General features: G+C 40.3%; 2 protein-coding genes across 2 annotated transcripts in view; both read right to left on the minus strand.

The window, feature by feature from the left end:
• Positions 1 to 15,259, minus strand: part of LOC117983160 (solute carrier family 22 member 3-like) — a 295,991-nt gene extending 280,732 nt beyond the window's left edge. Inside the window, exon 1 of the mRNA XM_069499292.1 lies at positions 15,243 to 15,259. The gene's annotated coding sequence lies outside the window, so the exon portion shown is untranslated. The remainder of the gene's footprint in view (positions 1 to 15,242) is intronic.
• The window catches only part of LOC117982958 (protein O-mannosyl-transferase TMTC1-like), a 180,518-nt gene that overhangs the window by 40,890 nt on the left and 121,993 nt on the right, over positions 1 to 17,635 (minus strand). The window lies entirely within an intron of this gene.

Raw genomic sequence — 17,635 nt, forward strand, 5'->3', positions numbered from 1 at the left:
GCAAAAATTCACCTAAAACCACAAAATTCACCCACTAAAATCTTTTACAGCTCAGCATCGCTTTCTGCGAGCTCGATAAAATCACACTTCCTAATTTCCCCGCAATTGCGAGCACATTGCATTACAGCACCTCTCACAGCTAACTTTTGTGCTTTCTTTTTAATAATAGTTAAGTAAAGGCATGTTTACATGGACTTTTTTTTTGTACCAAAAACATTTACAATAGAGATAAAAAGAGAGTAAAAGTGGACAGGGAAACACTTATCTCTATGAGAGCCTTTATTTGATTTTGCAACGTTTTTGTCTGTTGATTTTGATTTCAAGCATTGAGTAGGTTAGATACCTACTTACTTATATTACTACTAGTTTATGCACGCGGACGAAGCCGCGTGGAATACACAAATTTCAAACCCGTATTTTACCCCCTTAAGGTTCGTACGCACCTGAGCGGCGCGGCGCGGCGCTTCAGCGAGCTGCACAACGCGGCACAGAGCGTCAAAATATCATTTCTATCATTTTGTATGGCGCATATCGCACTAGAGCGGCGCTGCACAGCGCTTCACCGCGCGTTGCCGCGCGGCACGGCTGGAGAGAATATTTTGAAGCGCAGCGAAGCGACGCGCAGTGCAGTGACGCTAGTGCGACATACCCAGCGGCGCGGCACGGCGCTTCGCGCTCGTACGCGAACGGGTATAAAAGTGACGCGCAAGTGACGCGAGGTGCCGCGTACTGAAGTTGTAGTGCGGTAGGCACCGTCGAGCGGCCTGAGGTGACGCGTTCTGCAGTCGGACTGAAGCGCCGCGCCGCGCCGCTCAGGTGCGTACGAATCTTTAGGGTTGAATTTTTAAAATTCCTTTCTTAGCGGATGTCTACGTCATATTAGCTATCTGCATGCCTTTCAGCTTGTTCCGTCCTGTAGTTTGAGTTGTGCGTTGATAGATCAGTCAGTCAGTCGGTCAGCCAGTCACCTTTTTCTTTTATACATTTAGAGTACTATCTACTAGTTAAAGAATTAAAGTAAGTATAAAAAAGTGATTGACCGTGGCGTTTAAATATCTATCGTGTAAAAACTGATCACACCACTTTATACTCTCACCCACAAGAGTGAGTGAGTGAGAGTGTTTTAGCGGTATGATCAGGTATGATCACAAGAGTGAGTGAGTGAGAGTGTTTTAGCGGTATGATCAGGTATGATCACAAGAGTGAGTGCGTGAGAGTGTTTTAGCGGTATGATCAGGTATGATCACAAGAGTGAGTGAGTGAGAGTGTTTTAGCGGTATGATCAGGTATGATCACAAGAGTGAGTGAGTGAGAGTGTTTTAGCGGTATGATCAGGTATGATCACAAGAGTGAGTGAGTGAGAGTGTTTTAGCGGTATGATCAGGTATGATCACAAGAGTGAGTGAGTGAGAGTGTTTTAGCGGTATGATCAGGTATGATCACAAGAGTGAGTGAGTGAGAGTGTTTTAGCGGTATGATCAGGTATGATCACAAGAGTGAGTGAGTGAGAGTGTTTTAGCGGTATGATCAGGTATGATCACAAGAGTGAGTGAGTGAGGGTGTTTTAGCGGTATGATCAGGTATGATCACAAGAGTGAGTGAGTGAGAGTGTTTTAGCGGTATGATCAGGTATGATCACAAGAGTGAGTGAGTGAGAGTGTTTTAGCGGTATGATCAGGTATGATCACAAGAGTGAGTGAGTGAGAGTGTTTTAGCGGTATGATCAGGTATGATCACAAGAGTGAGTGAGTGAGAGTGTTTTAGCGGTATGATCAGGTATGATCACAAGAGTGAGTGCGTGAGAGTGTTTTAGCGGTATGATCAGGTATGATCACAAGAGTGAGTGAGTGAGAGTGTTTTAGCGGTATGATCAGGTATGATCACAAGAGTGAGTGCGTGAGAGTGTTTTAGCGGTATGATCAGGTATGATCACAAGAGCGAGTGCGTGAGAGTGTTTTAGCGGTATGATCAAGTATGATCACAAGAGTGAGTGCGTGAGAGTGTTTTAGCGGTATGATCAGGTATGATCACAAGAGTGAGTGAGTGAGAGTGTTTTAGCGGTATGATCAGGTATGATCACAAGAGTGAGTGCGTGAGAGTGTTTTAGCGGTATGATCAGGTATGATCACAAGAGTGAGTGAGTGAGAGTGTTTTAGCGGTATGATCAGGTATGATCACAAGAGTGAGTGCGTGAGAGTGTTTTAGCGGTATGATCAGGTATGATCACAAGAGTGAGTGCGTGAGAGTGTTTTAGCGGTATGATCAGGTATGATCACAAGAGCGAGTGCGTGAGAGTGTTTTAGCGGTATGATCAGGTATGATCACAAGAGTGAGTGCGTGAGAGTGTTTTAGCGGTATGATCAGGTATGATCACAAGAGTGAGTGCGTGAGAGTGTTTTAGCGGTATGATCAGGTATGATCACAAGAGTGAGTGAGTGAGAGTGTTTTAGCGGTATGATCAGGTATGATCACAAGAGTGAGTGAGTGAGAGTGTTTTAGCGGTATGATCAGGTATGATCACAAGAGTGAGTGAGTGAGAGTGTTTTAGCGGTATGATCAGGTATGATCACAAGAGTGAGTGAGTGAGGGTGTTTTAGCGGTATGATCAGGTATGATCACAAGAGTGAGTGCGTGAGAGTGTTTTAGCGGTATGATCAGGTATGATCACAAGAGTGAGTGAGTGAGAGTGTTTTAGCGGTATGATCAGGTATGATCACAAGAGTGAGTGAGTGAGAGTGTTTTAGCGGTATGATCAGGTATGATCACAAGAGTGAGTGAGTGAGAGTGTTTTAGCGGTATGATCAGGTATGATCACAAGAGTGAGTGAGTGAGAGTGTTTTAGCGGTATGATCAGGTATGATCACAAGAGTGAGTGAGTGAGGGTGTTTTAGCGGTATGATCAGGTATGATCACAAGAGTGAGTGAGTGAGAGTGTTTTAGCGGTATGATCAGGTATGATCACAAGAGTGAGTGAGTGAGAGTGTTTTAGCGGTATGATCAGGTATGATCACAAGAGTGAGTGAGTGAGAGTGTTTTAGCGGTATGATCAGGTATGATCACAAGAGTGAGTGAGTGAGAGTGTTTTAGCGGTATGATCAGGTATGATCACAAGAGTGAGTGCGTGAGAGTGTTTTAGCGGTATGATCAGGTATGATCACAAGAGTGAGTGAGTGAGAGTGTTTTAGCGGTATGATCAGGTATGATCACAAGAGTGAGTGCGTGAGAGTGTTTTAGCGGTATGATCAAGTATGATCACAAGAGTGAGTGCGTGAGAGTGTTTTAGCGGTATGATCAGGTATGATCACAAGAGTGAGTGCGTGAGAGTGTTTTAGCGGTATGATCAGGTATGATCACAAGAGTGAGTGCGTGAGAGTGTTTTAGCGGTATGATCAGGTATGATCACAAGAGTGAGTGCGTGAGAGTGTTTTAGCGGTATGATCAGGTATGATCACAAGAGTGAGTGCGTGAGAGTGTTTTAGCGGTATGATCAGGTATGATCACAAGAGTGAGTGCGTGAGAGTGTTTTAGCGGTATGGTCAGGTATGATCACAAGAGCGAGTGCGTGAGAGTGTTTTAGCGGTATGATCAGGTATGATCACAAGAGTGAGTGAGTGAGAGTGTTTTAGCGGTATGATCAGGTATGATCACAAGAGTGAGTGCGTGAGAGTGTTTTAGCGGTATGATCAGGTATGATCACAAGAGTGAGTGCGTGAGAGTGTTTTAGCGGTATGATCAGGTATGATCACAAGAGTGAGTGCGTGAGAGTGTTTTAGCGGTATGATCAGGTATGATCACAAGAGTGAGTGAGTGAGAGTGTTTTAGCGGTATGATCAGGTATGATCACAAGAGTGAGTGCGTGAGAGTGTTTTAGCGGTATGATCAGGTATGATCACAAGAGTGAGTGAGTGAGAGTGTTTTAGCGGTATGATCAGGTATGATCACAAGAGTGAGTGCGTGAGAGTGTTTTAGCGGTATGATCAGGTATGATCACAAGAGTGAGTGCGTGAGAGTGTTTTAGCGGTATGATCAGGTATGATCACAAGAGTGAGTGCGTGAGAGTGTTTTAGCGGTATGATCAGGTATGATCACAAGAGTGAGTGCGTGAGAGTGTTTTAGCGGTATGATCAGGTATGATCACAAGAGTGAGTGCGTGAGAGTGTTTTAGCGGTATGATCAGGTATGATCACAAGAGCGAGTGCGCGAGAGTGTTTTAGCGGTATGATCAGGTATGATCACAAGAGTGAGTGCGTGAGAGTGTTTTAGCGGTATGATCAGGTATGATCACAAGAGTGAGTGCGTGAGAGTGTTTTAGCGGTATGATCAGGTATGATCACAAGAGTGAGTGAGTGAGAGTGTTTTAGCGGTATGATCAGGTATGATCACAAGAGTGAGTGCGTGAGAGTGTTTTAGCGGTATGATCAGGTATGATCACAAGAGTGAGTGAGTGAGAGTGTTTTAGCGGTATGATCAGGTATGATCACAAGAGTGAGTGAGTGAGAGTGTTTTAGCGGTATGATCAGGTATGATCACAAGAGTGAGTGAGTGAGAGTGTTTTAGCGGTATGATCAGGTATGATCACAAGAGTGAGTGAGTGAGAGTGTTTTAGCGGTATGATCAGGTATGATCACAAGAGTGAGTGAGTGAGGGTGTTTTAGCGGTATGATCAGGTATGATCACAAGAGTGAGTGAGTGAGAGTGTTTTAGCGGTATGATCAGGTATGATCACAAGAGTGAGTGCGTGAGAGTGTTTTAGCGGTATGATCAGGTATGATCACAAGAGTGAGTGAGTGAGAGTGTTTTAGCGGTATGATCAGGTATGATCACAAGAGTGAGTGCGTGAGAGTGTTTTAGCGGTATGATCAGGTATGATCACAAGAGTGAGTGCGTGAGAGTGTTTTAGCGGTATGATCAGGTATGATCACAAGAGTGAGTGCGTGAGAGTGTTTTAGCGGTATGATCAGGTATGATCACAAGAGTGAGTGAGTGAGAGTGTTTTAGCGGTATGATCAGGTATGATCACAAGAGTGAGTGAGTGAGAGTGTTTTAGCGGTATGATCAGGTATGATCACAAGAGTGAGTGCGTGAGAGTGTTTTAGCGGTATGATCAGGTATGATCACAAGAGTGAGTGCGTGAGAGTGTTTTAGCGGTATGATCAGGTATGATCACAAGAGTGAGTGCGTGAGAGTGTTTTAGCGGTATGATCAGGTATGATCACAAGAGTGAGTGCGTGAGAGTGTTTTAGCGGTATGATCAGGTATGATCACAAGAGTGAGTGCGTGAGAGTGTTTTAGCGGTATGATCAGGTATGATCACAAGAGTGAGTGAGTGAGAGTGTTTTAGCGGTATGATCAGGTATGATCACAAGAGTGAGTGAGTGAGAGTGTTTTAGCGGTATGATCAGGTATGATCACAAGAGTGAGTGAGTGAGAGTGTTTTAGCGGTATGATCAGGTATGATCACAAGAGTGAGTGAGTGAGAGTGTTTTAGCGGTATGATCAGGTATGATCACAAGAGTGAGTGCGTGAGAGTGTTTTAGCGGTATGATCAGGTATGATCACAAGAGTGAGTGAGTGAGGGTGTTTTAGCGGTATGATCAGGTATGATCACAAGAGTGAGTGAGTGAGAGTGTTTTAGCGGTATGATCAGGTATGATCACAAGAGTGAGTGAGTGAGAGTGTTTTAGCGGTATGATCAGGTATGATCACAAGAGTGAGTGAGTGAGAGTGTTTTAGCGGTATGATCAGGTATGATCACAAGAGTGAGTGAGTGAGAGTGTTTTAGCGGTATGATCAGGTATGATCACAAGAGTGAGTGAGTGAGAGTGTTTTAGCGGTATGATCAGGTATGATCACAAGAGTGAGTGAGTGAGGGTGTTTTAGCGGTATGATCAGGTATGATCACAAGAGTGAGTGAGTGAGAGTGTTTTAGCGGTATGATCAGGTATGATCACAAGAGTGAGTGAGTGAGAGTGTTTTAGCGGTATGATCAGGTATGATCACAAGAGTGAGTGAGTGAGAGTGTTTTAGCGGTATGATCAGGTATGATCACAAGAGTGAGTGAGTGAGAGTGTTTTAGCGGTATGATCAGGTATGATCACAAGAGTGAGTGCGTGAGAGTGTTTTAGCGGTATGATCAGGTATGATCACAAGAGTGAGTGAGTGAGAGTGTTTTAGCGGTATGATCAGGTATGATCACAAGAGTGAGTGCGTGAGAGTGTTTTAGCGGTATGATCAGGTATGATCACAAGAGTGAGTGCGTGAGAGTGTTTTAGCGGTATGATCAGGTATGATCACAAGAGTGAGTGCGTGAGAGTGTTTTAGCGGTATGATCAGGTATGATCACAAGAGTGAGTGAGTGAGAGTGTTTTAGCGGTATGATCAGGTATGATCACAAGAGTGAGTGCGTGAGAGTGTTTTAGCGGTATGATCAGGTATGATCACAAGAGTGAGTGAGTGAGAGTGTTTTAGCGGTATGATCAGGTATGATCACAAGAGTGAGTGCGTGAGAGTGTTTTAGCGGTATGATCAGGTATGATCACAAGAGTGAGTGCGTGAGAGTGTTTTAGCGGTATGATCAGGTATGATCACAAGAGTGAGTGCGTGAGAGTGTTTTAGCGGTATGATCAGGTATGATCACAAGAGTGAGTGCGTGAGAGTGTTTTAGCGGTATGATCAGGTATGATCACAAGAGTGAGTGCGTGAGAGTGTTTTAGCGGTATGATCAGGTATGATCACAAGAGTGAGTGAGTGAGAGTGTTTTAGCGGTATGATCAGGTATGATCACAAGAGTGAGTGAGTGAGAGTGTTTTAGCGGTATGATCAGGTATGATCACAAGAGTGAGTGCGTGAGAGTGTTTTAGCGGTATGATCAGGTATGATCACAAGAGTGAGTGAGTGAGAGTGTTTTAGCGGTATGATCAGGTATGATCACAAGAGTGAGTGCGTGAGAGTGTTTTAGCGGTATGATCAAGTATGATCACAAGAGTGAGTGCGTGAGAGTGTTTTAGCGGTATGATCAGGTATGATCACAAGAGTGAGTGCGTGAGAGTGTTTTAGCGGTATGATCAGGTATGATCACAAGAGTGAGTGAGTGAGAGTGTTTTAGCGGTATGATCAGGTATGATCACAAGAGTGAGTGCGTGAGAGTGTTTTAGCGGTATGATCAGGTATGATCACAAGAGTGAGTGAGTGAGAGTGTTTTAGCGGTATGATCAGGTATGATCACAAGAGTGAGTGCGTGAGAGTGTTTTAGCGGTATGATCAGGTATGATCACAAGAGTGAGTGCGTGAGAGTGTTTTAGCGGTATGATCAGGTATGATCACAAGAGTGAGTGCGTGAGAGTGTTTTAGCGGTATGATCAGGTATGATCACAAGAGTGAGTGCGTGAGAGTGTTTTAGCGGTATGATCAGGTATGATCACAAGAGTGAGTGCGTGAGAGTGTTTTAGCGGTATGATCAGGTATGATCACAAGAGTGAGTGAGTGAGAGTGTTTTAGCGGTATGATCAGGTATGATCACAGGAGTGAGTGAGTGAGAGTGTTTTAGCGGTATGATCAGGTATGATCACAAGAGTGAGTGAGTGAGAGTGTTTTAGCGGTATGATCAGGTATGATCACAAGAGTGAGTGAGTGAGAGTGTTTTAGCGGTATGATCAGGTATGATCACAAGAGTGAGTGCGTGAGAGTGTTTTAGCGGTATGATCAGGTATGATCACAAGAGTGAGTGAGTGAGAGTGTTTTAGCGGTATGATCAGGTATGATCACAAGAGTGAGTGCGTGAGAGTGTTTTAGCGGTATGATCAGGTATGATCACAAGAGTGAGTGCGTGAGAGTGTTTTAGCGGTATGATCAGGTATGATCACAAGAGTGAGTGCGTGAGAGTGTTTTAGCGGTATGATCAGGTATGATCACAAGAGTGAGTGCGTGAGAGTGTTTTAGCGGTATGATCAGGTATGATCACAAGAGTGAGTGCGTGAGAGTGTTTTAGCGGTATGATCAGGTATGATCACAAGAGTGAGTGAGTGAGTGAGTGAGAGTATTATAGCAGTGTGATCAGTTCTGACAACTAGACATCTGCGATAGGCCTTTTAGATCCACTGCTGGACATATGCCTTTTCAAAAAAACGGTCCGTCGCCTTTCTCACCCTCCCTCTTCTCGCTTCCTTCTTCAGATCATCGGTCCTGCTATAATCGTAAGTCTATATGTATAAAAGGAGAAGCTGACTGACTGACTGACTGATCTATCAACGCACAGCTCTAACTACTGGACGAATCAGGCTGGAATTTGGCACGCAGATAGCTATTAGAACGTGAACAATATCCGCTAAGAAAGAATTTTTTGAAAATAAATCGCCTAAGGGGGTAAAATAGGGGTTTGAAATTTGTGTTGTCTACGCGGATGAAGTCGCGGGAATAAACTAGTTATAAATAAAGGGTGTATTAAAAGATCAACGCGTAACAGAAAATAACATTTTCTTTAGTCTCGCAACTAAAATTTGAGCTTCCGCTTTAATCATCCGCACCTTCCGCACCCTCCGCACCCTCCGCACCCTCCGCATACTTTCTTCTTCCCCGGGTTATTCAGAACGCAACAAAAAGCCTCATCCAGGACCTTTGTCTCAACACGACATAATATAAAAAAGCCTGGGAAATTAAAGCTTGAAACACACAAAAGGCGCGACGTGACTCCTTCAACCTTGTATATGAATTACTAGCTTATCCACGCGATTTCATCCGCGTGTACTACACAAATTTCAAACCCCTATTTCACCCCCTTAGGGGTTGAATTTTCAAAATTCCTTTTTATCTACGTAATAGGAAAAGGTGACTGACAGACTAACTGACTGATCTATCAACGCACAGCTTAAACTAATGAGCGGGTCGGGCTAAAATTTGGCATGCAGATAGCTATTATGTAGGCATCCGCTAATAAAGCTAATAAAGGATTTCTGAAAATTCAATCCCCAGGGGGGTTAAAATAGGGGGTTGAAATTTGTGTAGTCCACGCGGACGAAGACGTGAGATTAAGCTAGTTTGATATATTTAGATTTGAATTAAACATTGAATAATTGTGTAGATACTAATCTTACCTTATGTCTAACGTATAATTATTCCTCAAAGGTTTATTGGAAGTTTTCATCAAACCTACATCGCTAGTCGGTTTCGTACCTACATCGTACTGGAACGCTAAATTAGTTGACAGGTCTTTACCGGTAAGGTGGTAACTAGCGCTTTAAGCTTCTCGTCAGACCAAACATTAAAGCCAATTTTTTTAAAAATGGTAATGAATGATTTTTTATGGGGACTACCGAAAGAAATTTAAAACTATGAAAGCATACTTGACTGAATCCCAATGGGTAGCGCTAAAATTAGCATGTTGGTGATGCGACTTTCAAGTTTTTACCGATCTCAAAATCACATCAAACGCACTTTAGGAAGTTTTCTCTTCAAATATTAAAATCTTAAATTGCCTCTGCTTGGAGTCGAACCAAGGTCCTTCTTCTAATACCGTAACGCTCGCCACTGCGTCAGAGATGTCGGCACTGTCACGCCGCGGTTTTGTTGCCAGTTGTGTGTGTAGAGGGCTTAAGACGACGCCATTGCCGGCTGCCCTCGGGGCAAGAAGATAATATTTCACCATCTGACCGCCTTGTCCCGTTGACAGGGGCGCTTTGAAACAACGGGGGTCATAAATTACAATGCTTTTTTAATAAAAGGGCTTTTTAAATGAAAAGAGAGTAGGACAAAATTATTACAATCGTTTAAAATTTTGTTTTTTACATGACATAATCCATACTTAATGTTATAAATTCGAAAGAGTGTATGTCTGTCTGCTAGTTTTTCATGCTGTGATCTTCAACATTTAACTCATCCCAAAATCACCCAACGTGCCTTAGGAAGTTTTAAAATTTCTTAATTTCCTCTACTTGGAGTCAAACCAGAGATCTGCCACTTCTAATATCGCAGCGCTCGTCACTGCGTCAGAGGTCGTCACTGTCACGCCGTGGTTCTGTTGTCAGTTGTGTGTGTAGAGGGCTTAAGGCGACGCCATTGCCGGCTGCCCTCGGGGCAAGAAGATAATATTTCACCATCTGACCGCCTTGTCCCGTTGACAGGGGCGCTTTGAAACAACGGGGGTCATAAATTACAATGCTTTTTTAATAAAAGGGCTTTTTAAATGAAAAGAGAGTAGGACAAAATTATTACAATCGTTTAAAATTTTGTTTTTTACATGACATAATCCATACTTAATGTTATAAATTCGAAAGAGTGTATGTCTGTCTGCTAGTTTTTCATGCTGTGATCTTCAACATTTAACTCATCCCAAAATCACCCAACGTGCCTTAGGAAGTTTTAAAATTTCTTAATTTCCTCTACTTGGAGTCAAACCAGAGATCTGCCACTTCTAATATCGCAGCGCTCGTCACTGCGTCAGAGGTCGTCACTGTCACGCCGTGGTTCTGTTGTCAGTTGTGTGTGTAGAGGGCTTAAGGCGACGCCATTGCCGGCTGCCCTCGGGGCAAGAAGATAATATTTCACCATCTGACCGCCTTGTCCCGTTGACAGGGGCGCTTTGAAACAACGGGGGCCATATTACAATGCTTTTTTATAAAAGGGCGTTTTAAATGAAAAGGGAGTAGGACAAAATTATTACTTATCGTTTAAAATTTATTTTTTATTCCATACATAATGTTACAAATTCTAAAAAGTGTCTGTCTGTCTGCTAGTTTTATAATACTATACCGTATTATATAATATATACTGCGTCCAAAATACTAAAACACATTATTCCATTGTATCTTAACAAATTAAGTGAGTGATGGAAAGGGGTCACGACTTTCAGAAATGAGATAATGACGAAAGAAAGAGAAACACAAATCACACGCACACAAACACACACACACATACACGCACAGCATATTCGTTACACACATTTACGTTATCACAACTCTTCGAAAGTATGCAGACTTCACAAGTAAGTATCTACCTAGTTTTGTGAAACATACACTTCTGCGAAACATAGATTGATTTTCAATCTACGGATGGCATAATGCATGAGGTAACTAAGCCAGCGCGTCAGCCGTCAGTGCACGGATCATTTGTCAAACGGCACCGCAAAGTTTCTAACCACCACCACCACTAACACACACACACACACACACACACACACACACACACACACAAAACACGCACACCATATTCGTTACACACATTTACGTTATCATAACCCTTCGAAAGTATGCAGACTTCACAAGTAAGTATCTACCTAGTTTTGTGAAACATACACTCCTGCGAAACATAGATTGATTTACAATCTACGGATAGCATAATGCATTAGGTAACTAAGCCAGCGCGGCAGTCGTCAGTGCACGGGTCGTTTGTCAAACGGCACCGCAAAGATTCGAACACACTCCTGCTCCACCGCTTACAAAAATATGCGGCCGTTAACAACTAAATAGCAACTACTAGACGCACACATGCGCAAATACACACTATAACACACTAATGCCCTACAGTAACAGAAACGTAGACAGAAACTCGTCAAGATCTTATGCACACTTCACAAGTAGTTTTACGAAACCATACACTCCCTTAGATTGAAAATCAATTTATGGATGGCATAATGCATGAGGTAACTAAGCCAGCGCGTCAGCCGTCAGTGCACGGATCATTTGTCAAACGGCACCGCAAAGTTTCCAACACATTCCCGCTTCACCGCTTATATTTGCGGCCGCTTACTTTGCTTTGAAAAATTGTTGTGACGGTAAATACCTGTGCCCTGTTTATCAAACGTTACAAGTCTTGTATTACAAGCGTTTCTCTTGTAAATTTTTGCATTTTTACAAGAATGCGTTTATCAAAACTACACTTGTAAACTACAAGCTACGAGTAATATCACTTGTAATACAAGTGTTTTTCACACTTGTATTAGTGGTTTTGTTCATCAAAAATGCCTTTGTAACTTGTAGCTTGTAACTTGTAACGAAAAAGTTGGAGAGCGTCTGTCGACTCTTAATTTATTTACAAGTTGTAGATAAACGTTAGATTTTTGTTTGTTTTCATATTTTTCGGGAATATCTTAGTGAAAAATGTGGTCAAGTGATTCCAGTGAGGATGAAGAAGTCAGAATCGTTCAACCCAGGACATATAGGCAGAGAATAGATTATAACCCTATGGAAATGACGTATGAGTTCAATGAAAGATTTAGACTTTCCGCTTACAAAATGGAACTTTTAATTAATATGTTGGGAGGTCATTTACAAAGAAATACGAACAGAAATAAAGCGCTGTCAACAAAATTGCAATTGCAAATTGCTTTACACTGGATGGGGACAGGATCACAGTACCATGCTGTTTCTGATATGCACGGCGTTACTAAAGGCAGTGTGTGTAATGCTATCCACGGTGTTGTTGCAGCTGTGAATGATGTAATGTTTAAGGAATATGTTAAGTGGCCAGAAAATATGCAGGATGTGGTACAGAAATTCTTTGCTATAAAAGGAATGCCACTGGTTTGCGGGTGTCTAGATGGAACTTTGATTAAAATAGATGCTCCTCATCAATATGAAGAAGCTTTCGTGGATCGCCACGGAAATCATTCTATTAATTGTTTAGTCGTATGCGGCCCAGATAGAAGATTTTACTATTCTTACGCTAATTGGCCCGGGAGTACCCATGATAGTAGAGTCTTAAGAAATAGCCATTTATATGCTCAATTTGAAAATGGCTCGAGACCTTTTCCTAATGGTATCCTTCTTGGGGACTCTGCATACCCCCTGAAGGATTGGCTCATAACTCCTCTAGTAAGAAACGATGATGAAGCCAATGTCCGTTTTCTTCAGGCTCATAAATCAACTCGACGACTGATTGAAAATGCTATTGGCATATTGAAGGAAAAATTTCCATGTTTAAATTATTTGCGGTTACAACCACGATTTGCATGTGAAGTTTTTAACTGCTGTGTTACTATCTGTAATTTTGCAAGAGACGAAGGAGATGAAAGTGTTGAAGATATAAACAGTGAAAACGAATGTGATTGCCAAAATGAATCAGAAGAACATACAGACGACATTGAAGCAAGAAACAGTCTTGAAAGAATAATTAATTATTTTAGGACTTAAGTTTATTTATTACATTTTTTTGTAACAATCAATTTACAGCTAAATTACTTAAATTATAACAAAACATTTAAATTTAAATTTAGAAAAAGTGAAATTGAATTAAAATAGACAGCCTTCACTTCCGTCTTCATTCAATACTATGTTATCTTTTGTAATTAATAAAATTTGATTCATAGCATTCTGACTTTCTGTTTCATAAACTGGATTCCGTAAATTTATTTCTGCAGTATATTGTGAGGGCGGAATTTTTAGTTTTCGTTCTAGTTCCAATGCTTCAAGTTTTAATTTATATTTTTTTAACTCCAAATATTCTATCTGTAGGTCTAGTTTTCTTCTCTTTTTTGACTCCTCATCAGAGACTTGGGTATGTGTGCTTGATCCTTTGCGGACTATTTTCACCTTTTTATCGTTTTCCATAACATTAGTAGAGATGCTCTGATTTGTTTTTGGTGCCGGGCCTGCTGGGGATATATCAGTAACTGTCGCATTTGCACTTTGATCACTGTTATCATTTTTATCGATTTCTTCCAAATTCGTCGGTTCTTTTACACCTATTCCACTAGTTATAGGAGAATTTTTGCCTATGATTTCCAATACAAGATCATCTATCGGGGTAAATTTACTATTTTTTCCGCCACCAGTACCAGTTTTATGTGCATTATCTTTTTTAGCCTGTTGAGAATAGACAAACAAAATAAGTTAATATAACCGTTCTTTATATCATAATAAACTAGATACATCCGCAACTTCGTACTTCGTACATGACTATGTATTATTTTTAACTAGATGATGCCCACGACTTCGTTCGCGTGGATTTAGGTTTTTAAAAATCCCGTGGGAACTCTTTGATTTTCGGGGATGAAAAGTAGCCTGTGTCCTTCCCCGGGATGCAAGCTATCTCTGTACCAAATTTCATCAGAATCGGTTGAACGGATGGGCCGTGAAAAGCTAGCAGACAGACAGACAGACAGACAGACGGACAGACAGACATACTTTCGCATTTATAATATTAGTATGGATTGGATTTAAGCTCTTTGTGTACTTGTTGTTGATGTACCGAAAAACAATATAACTAAGTATAGTTTGAGCTAATGAGTTAATAAATAATTATTGTAAAGCATCATGCCATTGTATTATGATATTGTATTAGTAAATAGGTAAAATAACTATCAAATAATTAAAAGGTGTAATTTTACTAAACTTACCAATGTTGTTCTTTTTAAATTGGACCAAAATGTATCTCGTATGTATGAGTAATCTTTATCTGCAGATACGAGTCCAAGCGACTGACATTTCAATAGTACGTCTTTCCACTCAGCAATTTTTTGGTCTCGAGACAGTTTATCCGAAAATGCACCAAACAAAACATCTTTTTTGTCACGAATTAATTGAAGAATTGTGAGTTTGGAATCAAATTTAGACATTTTTCGCTGTGTAGTTCTAAAAGTGACAGAATCAATGAATCCAAACATGGCGGGAATAATTTCCCGCCAATAATTTCCTGCCATGCTATTTTTCTTCAAGAAAGCTTTTAAAGTCAATTGACTATCTATTTTTTCCTAATTTTATGTCGTGCATAAAAGATGGCTAAATTTCTAACCTTAATTCATATTATTATACGACTTAATTCATATTATTATTATTATATGACGTAAACTGTAAAAACTAATTAAATCGATCAAATAACAAAAAAGTTATAAGCATTTAAATATTTCTGATTAGACGGAGATAGCGATATAATAGTATCTTCGTGCGGTTTCATACAAATTTTCGTGTTGCGAGAAAGGGATAGAAGACCCTCCCATTCCAAAATTAAAATGCCTGTAACTTTGTAAATCTTTGTTGAATTTTAATATCTTATTCAGCGCACGTCATTATTTTTATCCTAATTTGTAATTAAGTAATAATATTTATCAAATTAAATAGTAGGAAAATACCCAATTTAAGCTCTTTGTATATTTGCTGTTGGTGTACCCAAATAGAATAAATAATAGTAGGTAGGCAAGTAAGTAAATAAAATAAGAAGCAATAGGTTTTACAAATACATAGGTTATTTAACACAAAATTAAATTATTTGAAAAAAAGTTTTATTTTTAACAATAACTTGACTAGTTATGGTACAGTAATTTCTATTTTATCGACATTTATTACGGTTGAAAAATTATTTTGCAATTTAGCAAAAATAAAGTGTTATAAATTAAAAATGCAAGTTCTACAAGTCTACAAGTCTTGTAAAATCCTACAAGTCTTGTGAAATTATTTGATAAACATAATTTACAAGAGTCCGTAAAAAAGTTCTTGTAACTTGTAACTTGTGAGCTTGTAGACTTGTAATGTTTGATAAACAGGGCACTGGTGTTTACATTTTCATGAGGGCGTGATCTACGCGGTGCCGCCATTGAATACTCAAGTATTTCTGTCGTTTACGTTACAAAAGTCTTCAAGGCTCTTTTTGCACAACTACCGAAGGGTTATGATTTTAGTTTGCTGTAGGCTAGCGGAATGTTTTCGGAGCGATCTCCATACAAACAGTTTAAAATTTTATTTCAATACTAGCTGATGCCCACGACTTCGTTCGCGTGGATTTAGGTTTTTAAAAATCCCGTTGGAACTCTTTGATTTTCCGGGATAAAAGTAGCATTATGTTACTCTCCAGGTCTTTGACTATATCTATACCCATGCAAAAATCACGTCGAGTCGTCGTTCCGTTGCGACGTGATTGAAGGACAAACCAACAAACACACTTTCGCATTAACAATATAAGTAATAATCAAACATAATAAGAGGGGACAGTTTTGCAGAATGTATCCACAAAATTTCATTGAATTTTATTGGTTAATTTAGGCAATAGAGATATTGAATTCCGTTTGTATGGAGAGTGCTTCAAACACACTCTTTTTAAAGAGTATTACACGTAAATAGAAAATTTTGATTTTTTAAGTCTTGTCCAACAAAATAACAATACTATGTCCTCGAATGAAATGACTCTATGATTGACTTTGATTACTGAATAATATATTATGGGAAAGACCTTGCTATGGAACAGAATTTGAAGGTCGCTTGAAAACGTTATTCAGTAATTGTACGAGTCACAAGTCATTATTTAAGTTAGGTTTGAAACCATTTTGTGGCTAGTAGTTAGTGTTATTAGGACATTCTGAACTAACAATGGTACATAAATACTAAACCGACTTCTTTGACGATTAAAAAAAGATTTCTATTTCTATTTCTAGGTGAAAGTTTTGTTCAGATTCTCGTCGTTCAAGAACTTTTGCGAAGTTTGCAAGTTATTCAAAGATTGAAGACTAACTTGTCCTACCAGCAACGTTGTGTGAAGCGATATAGGGTTCCGGCTCAATGCCGCTCAGAAACCTGTAAGGATAAGGGTTTACTTGCAGGCATGCAGATTACCTCACGATGTTTTCCTTAACATGTTTTCTTTCAGTACATGCAAAGCCCTTTCATATTATGATACCCCACTTGGTATGTATCTTACTAAATTTGATGTAATAAGGTGTAAGGTAAGGGTATTACCCTAGGTGTCATTTGGATCCTGGGAATGGATAAGTGCAGAAACATACTTTTGTATAATAAGTAGGTACCCACCTAGTTAAAACAGCAAAACTGGAGTACATAATATAATAACCCATTAAAAAGTCGCTAAGGTGTGTTTTCCGCTGTTACCCTTGTCGCTATTCGTGATGTAGCTGACTCGGCCAGTTTACACACATTTTATAATACATATTTTAAGCTAATATTTATATTTATATCGTATTTCATAATATGCACAAATATTTATAATATATTATACTAGTACGTATATATAAACATTATAAGATAATAAATATTATACCCAGCAGTTTATCGATAGTCGACTATCGACTTTCGAACTCCCTAGCTGGCAGAGGTACATAACGCATTATATAGCGATGCGCCGATGCGCGGACGCAATTGCAAGGTTAAACAGTCAAAACCTGCCGCTTCCTGCGACGGATATATTTCTGAAGACTACAAGTACGTACCTATTGATTTACATATAACAAATATCACCTCTGATATATTACATAAACATTGGCGGTGAATACCTACCACATACCGCCATATTGGTGACCTCCATATACTATCGAACATGAATAAGGACGTACGAGGCACGTCGGCAACATTGCCGCCCGACGATAGTGAGGGGAACGAGTCGATAAATCACAACGATGTTTTTAAAGTTGGAGTACGGGTCCCACCGTTCTGGCCTGAGGAGCCAGAGATTTGGTTCGCGCAGGTTGAGGGTCAATTCGCCATATCAGGAATAACCAGCGATGCCACAAAGTTTAATTACGTCATAGGTCATCTTGATAATCAACATTCCAAAGAAGTTAAGGATATTATAATTAACCCTCCCGCTAGCAACAAATACGACAAACTCAAAGGCGAGCTGATAAGGAGACTGACTGCGTCGAACGAGAAAAAAATAAAACAGTTGTTGATGCACGAAGAGCTCGGCGATCGCAAACCTTCCG

Source organism: Maniola hyperantus, chromosome 6, assembly GCF_902806685.2.
Source record: "Maniola hyperantus chromosome 6, iAphHyp1.2, whole genome shotgun sequence".
NCBI classification, from domain to species: Eukaryota; Metazoa; Arthropoda; class Insecta; order Lepidoptera; family Nymphalidae; genus Maniola; species Maniola hyperantus.